Source organism: Canis lupus, chromosome 26 (genome assembly GCF_011100685.1).
Source record: "Canis lupus familiaris isolate Mischka breed German Shepherd chromosome 26, alternate assembly UU_Cfam_GSD_1.0, whole genome shotgun sequence".
NCBI lineage: Eukaryota > Metazoa > Chordata > Mammalia > Carnivora > Canidae > Canis > Canis lupus.
The window spans coordinates 26359983-26366452 of NC_049247.1; the positions used below are offsets into that span (position 1 = coordinate 26359983).

At 41.9% G+C, this 6470-nt stretch overlaps 1 pseudogene; it reads left to right on the forward strand.

Annotated features, from left to right (window-relative positions):
• The first annotated feature begins 217 nt into the window (after window positions 1-217).
• Window positions 218-837, forward strand: LOC119869139 (annotated as a pseudogene).
• The last annotated feature ends 5633 nt before the right edge of the window (window positions 838-6470 follow it).

Consider the following 6470-nt stretch of genomic DNA (forward strand, 5'->3'; position numbering starts at 1 on the left):
ATGCCAGAAGGCAGTTGAGGCTTATTTCTGAGGGCTCAGACGGTATCAGAGCTGGGAACACCACCTGGCACTGACTGTGGCCTCTGCTCAGGGCTCACAGCGGGGACCTCCCAAACCACACCCCAGCCCCAAACAGCCCCTCCCCTACCCACCCCCCTGACATTCTCAGACAGAGGGACCTGACCCAGGGCCAGGGAGGGGCCAGAGACCCGGGGTCTCATTTGCATGGGAGGGCCCCTCCCTCTCTCAGAGGATGAAGAGGGGAAGGGAGAGATGAGGGGAGGCTCTGCTCAGCTGAGGGGCCACTGAAGACAGGATCCGTGATGACCTCCACCATGGGCTGGTCCCCTCTCCTCCTCACCTTCCTCGCTCACTGCACAGGTGACTGGATGTGGGACAGGGGGAGGGGTCCTGGGAGGACATGTGGGGTCCAGACTCCAGCATCACCCTATTTCTCTCTTTCTTGCAGGTTCCTGGGCTCAGTCTGTACTGACTCAGCCGGCCTCAGTGTCTGGGTCCCTGGGCCAGAGGGTCACCATCTCCTGCACTGGAAGCAGCTCCAACATCGGTGGATATTATGTGAGCTGGCTCTAGCAGCTCCCGGGAACAGGCCCCAGAACCATCATCTATAGTAGTAGTAACCGACCTTCAGGGGTCCCTGATCGATTCTCTGGCTCCAGGTCAGGCAGCACAGCCACCCTGACCATCTCTGGGCTCCAGGCTGAGGATGAGGCTGATTATTACTGTTCAACATACGACAGCAGTCTCAAAGCTCCCACAGTGCTCCAGGCCTGTGGGGAAGTGAGACAAAAACCCATTTACCTATCTGCAATGTGAGTGAGCGCCCCAGGAGCTTCCTGCGTAGGCTCCCCTGGGTTTCTGCTGATTCTTCAGTTGATGCCCTGAGCCCAGGTGCATCTTGGGGACCTCCTGGGAATGGCACTTGCTTCATCATCTCTGACCTCAGAATCACTCAGAGTAGCCCATTGTACACAGAGAGTGTCAAAGGGAAAAGAAAATTTTGTCCTCGTGTTCAGGGACAGGTCCTTTTAGGCTACTGAACATTCACTTGTCATCTTCTGTTTTCTCAGTAAATGAAATACTCTTAGTTCGCGAAGCTATCATGGTCCTTCGGCCCCATCCCTGTTCTGCTGATGCACATGTCAGCTCTTTTTGCAGCTGGGATCATTATTGCCTTAGCTTCAACCAGATGACGAGTTCTTCTTATTTGATGATTGCATGAAACACATAAATCAATGCCACACTCAGAAATATAAAAGGTAAAAAATAAAGCTTTCTAGAGAAAAATCCCCACATGAAAGTTTATGGAAACTTTATTCATAACCAATACAATTCAAAAAATAAAAAATCTGCACACTTTGTTTATACCAGATATTTATAAAATGACCAGACTTGAAGTAACGAAGTTTTACTCCAACCTGATGTATAGTCGTAGCAGGTGATATTAGTCAACATTTAAAGAAATAAGTTCTTAAGTTCAAAAACATGCATGAATATTAGCTGCACATTTCTTCAGGATGAATAACATAAAAGGCAAAATTCCACATCATGGGAAATTCATGGTATTTTGAAAGAGGCAAGAATCTAGAGGTGTAAGGAGGCCAGGGATTGACAGCAGGTGGAGGAAGGAGGAGGGTGAGTGTGTGAGGCAACTGTATTCATGGTGATTTCACTCTCCTACAGGGCACCGTGACAGTGGCCACACCACACTGTTTTGTGGTCACATCTCAGTAAACTGTACCTCAGACCATAGAACCTTCGTGCAGGCAGAGAATGTCATCTAGGGGTCTGGGGTCCATGACGGAGCTCACAGGGGAATATCATCCCATCCACTTCCCCAAGGAGGTGTGACCCCTTGTCCCCAAAGGGAGAGGACAGGAAGGTGTGGACCTGAGGGAGATTGAACAGGAAGTTTGAAAAGGGAGCAAAGAAACTGCATGTGAGCCCCTTAGGATGACATATCGTGTCCCCTGTGCTGAGGGCTCAGTTCCTGTGATGTGTCGGGGTTGGGCCTGGAATTGAACCATGAGGTCCACGGTCACAGATGATGGGAGACATTGTTTCCCCTTCAAGAACAGAAGGTCCTGTGTTGTGAGGGTCTCGACCTCTCCATAGCCAGTGTGGAGATCGGACCCACCCTTATGGTTCTGGAGACGATTGCCCTAGGTCCTTCAGCTACAAAACCAGATAGTTTGAAAACTAAAGGTGGATTATTTATAAACCTGTAAATTATACCACACACCTGGTGCCACACACAGAGGTCATCGTAGAGACAGAGCAAGCCTGTGGACTCCCCACCAGGAGTGAGGACAGAGGCTCTGCTGACAGAGAAGGAGTTGGGTTGAGAGACATCACAGAAAAAATAACACAAATATTTGATTTTTCTAACTTTTAGACATTTCAACTGGATCTGGTGTTGACCAGCAGGCTCTTACCATGGAGACAGTCCACAGGGAGTTTCCAGTGATGGCAGGGTCACTTTTTTTTATAGTAAATTTATTTTTTATTGGTGTTCAATTTGCCAACATACAGAATAACACCCAGTGTTCATCCCGTCAAGTGCCCCCCTCAGTGCCTGTCACCCATTCACCTCCACCCCCCACTCTCCTCCCCTTCCACCACCCACTAGTTGCACCCTTATGCTTTGGGGTGCAATAGTAAATGGGATTGACTCCTTAATTTCCTTTCTTCAGTCTTATTTTTACTGTAGAGAATTGCCACTGATTTTGGAGCATTGATTTTGTATCTTGCCACAATGCGAAATTCCTGTATGAGTTCTAGCAATCTTGGGGTGGAGTTTTTTGGGTTTTCTATAGACAGTCATGTCATCTGGGAAGAGGGAGAGTTTGACTTCTTTGCCAATCTGAATGCCTTCTACTTCTTTTTTGTTTGTTTGTTTGCCTGATTGCTAAGGCTATGATTGCTAGTACTATGTTCAATAGCAGTGGTGAGAGTGGACATCCCGGTGGTGTTCCTGATATTAGGGGAAAGGCTCTCCTTTTTTCCCCCATTGAGAATGATATTTGCTATTTTCATTCATAGATGGCTTTTAAGATGCTGAGGAATGTACCCTCTATCCCTACATTCTGAAGAGTTTGGATCAGGAATGGATGCTGTATTTTGTCAAATGTTTTCTCTGCATCTATTGAGAGGATCATATGGATTTGTTATTTCTCTTGTTGATATGATCTATCACCTTGATTGTATTATGAGTGTTGAACCAACCTTGAAACCCGGGTATAAGTCCTACTTGATCATTTTGAATAATCTTCTTAATGTATGTTGAATCCTATTGGCTAGTATCTTGTTGAGAATTTTTGCATTCATGTTCATTAGGGATATTGGTCTATAATTCTCCTTTTTGGTAGGGTGACCCTTTTGGTCGGGTCTGGTTTTGAAAATACAGTGATGCTGGCCTAATAAAATGAGTTTGGTAGTATTCCTTCCCTTTTTATCCTTCAGAACAACTTTAGTAGAATAGGTATTATTTATTCTTTAAATGCTTGATAGAATTCCCCAGGGAAATCATCTGGCCCTTGGCTTTTGTGTCTTGGGAGGTTTTTGATGACTGCTTCAATTTCCTCCCTGGTTATTGGCCTGCTCATGTTTTCTGTTTCTTCTAGTTTCAGTTTTGGTATTTTTTGGTTTTCCAGAAATGCATCCATTTCTTCTAGATTGCATAATTTTGGGTGTATAGCTGTACATAATACATTTTTAAAATCATTTATATTTTCTTGTTATTGGTTGTGATCTCTCCTCTTTCATTTATAATTTTAATTAACTTGATTCTGTTCTCTTGCCCTTTTAATAAGGCTGCCTATTACTTTATCTAACTTATTAATTCTTTCAAAGAACCAACTCCTGATTTGTTGATCTGCTCTATAGTTCTTCTGGTCTCTATTTCACCAAGTTCTGCTCGAATCTTTATTATCTCTCTTTTTCTGCATGGTATAGGTCTTATTTGCTGTTCTATCTCCAGTGCCTTTTGTGTGATGTTCGCATATGTATTTGAGTTTGTTTTTTTTTCCAATTTTTTGACGGATGCTTGTATTGTGATGTATTTCTCCCTCAAGACTGCTTTTGCGCTATCCCAAAGATTTTGAACACTTGTATCTTCATTTTCATTAGTTTCAATGAATTTTTTTCATTCTTCTCTAATTTTCTGGTTGACCCATTCATCTTTTAGTAGGATGCTCTTTAACCTCCAGGAGTTTGAGTTTCTTCCAAATTTCTTCTTGTGATTGAGTTCTGGTTTCAAAGCATTGTGGTCTGAAAATATGCAGAAGGCAATCCCTATCATTTGGTCTCCATTGAGACCTGATGTGACCCAGTATGTGGTCTATTCTGGAGAAAGTTCCATGTGCATTTGAGGAGAATGTATATTCAGTTGCATTTGGATGCAAAGTTCAGTGTACATCTGTGAAATCCATCTGGTCCAGTGTATAATTTAAGGCCCTTGTTTCTTTGCTGATGTGCCTAGAAGATCTGTCTTTTACAGAAAGTGCACAATCAAGGCCTCCTTCTATTAGCCTCCTTCTATATTATTATCTAAGTATCTCTTTACTTGGATTATTAATTGATTGATATACTTGGTAGCTTCCACAATAGGGGCATAAATATTCATGATTCTAAGGTCTCTTTGTTTCATAGACCCTTTAAGTATGAGATAGTCATCTCTTACTACAGTCTTTGGGATAAACTTTAATTTATCTGATATGAGGATTTCTTCCCCAGCTTTCTTTTGAAGACCATTTGAATGGTGAATGGTTTTCCAACCTTTTATTTTCAGGCTGGAGGTGTCCTTAGGTGTAAAATGAGTCTCTTATAGACAGCAAAGAGAAGGGTCATGCTTTTTTTATCCAGTGTGATACCTTTCATCTTTTCATCTTTTCATGGGATCTTTTAGCCTATTCATGTTCAGAATTAACTATTGAAAGATATGAATTTAGTGTCATTTTAATACCTATTCAGGTCCTGTTTTTGTGGATTATTTCTTTGGGCTCCCTTTCTTTTACGGGTCCCCTTAGTATTTCTTGCAGAGCTGGCTTGGTGGTCACATAATCTTTCAGTTTCTGCCTATCTTGGAAGCTCTTTATCTCTCCTTCTATTCTGAATGACAACCTTGCTGGATAAATTATTTTTGGCTGCATGTTCTTCTCATTTAGTACCCTGAATATATCACACTAGCTCTTTCTGGCCTGCTTGGTCTCTGTGGAGAGTTCTGCTGTTAATATGATATTTCTCCCCATAAAGGTTAAGAATCGCTTGTCTCTAATTGCTTTAAATATTTTCTCTTTATCTTTGGAATTTTCAAGTTTCACTATTAAATGTAAAGGTATTGAACAGGTTTTATTGATTTGGGGAGGAATCCCTCTATCTACTGGATCTGAATGCCTGTTTCCCTCTCCAAATTAGGGAATTTCTCAGCCATGATTTATTCAAATATACTTAGTGGCCCTCCATCCCTTTTGGCATTTTCTGGAATCCCAATTATTCGTGGATACTTCCTTCTAAGGCTATCATTTGTTTCCCTTAACTTTTCCTCATGGTCTTTTAATTGTGTTTCTCTTTTTTTCCTCAGCCTCCTTCCTTACCATAAAATTGTCTTCTATGTCACTCACTCATTCTTCTACCTCATTAACCTTCATCGTTAGGACATCCAGTTTCAATTTTATCCCATTTAATTGATTTTTAATTTCGGCCTGATTAGATCTAAATTCTGCAGTCATGAAGTCTCTGGAATCCTTTATGATTTTTTTCCAGAGTAACCTGTAGCTTTATATTTGTGCTTCTGAATTGGCTTTCTGACATCAAATTGTAATCAAAATTCTGGAACTCTGTGGCAGAGAGTACTATTTTTGATTCTTTCTTTTGTGGTGATTCTTCCTTCTACTCATTTTGTACAGTGCAGAATGGCTGCATGTGTTGGCTAAGTCAAGAATATCAACCACAACGTAAGTAAATTTCATCCTAGATGATTCTGATAAGGTCAGAGACCAGAAAAGGAAAACAAAGATCAGAACAAAATAAAACAAAAGGACCACTAAAGTGAAAAACAAAATTTAAAACAAAGTAGTAAAAAAATAAAAGGCCAAAAATCCCAAATAAGAAGAAAAAATGAAGATAACAAAACTAAAGAGAAAAGAGAGAAAAAAACAGAAAAAAAGAAAAAGATAAAACAGGGGAGGTACTGGGAGATAGTTGGTGAAGAAGTCATAGTGGAGAGAGAATGTAGTCTACCTGAAGGGTCCTACAGTGTGATCCCCTTGGTTCTTTTTTTTTAAATTTTATTTATTTATGATAAGCACACAGTGAGAGAGAGAGAGGCAGAGACACAAGCAGAGAGAGAAGCAGGCTCCATGCACTGGGAACCTGACGTGGGATTCGATCCCGGATCTCCAGGATCACGCCCTGGGCCAAAGGCAGGCGCTAAACCGCTGCGCCACCCA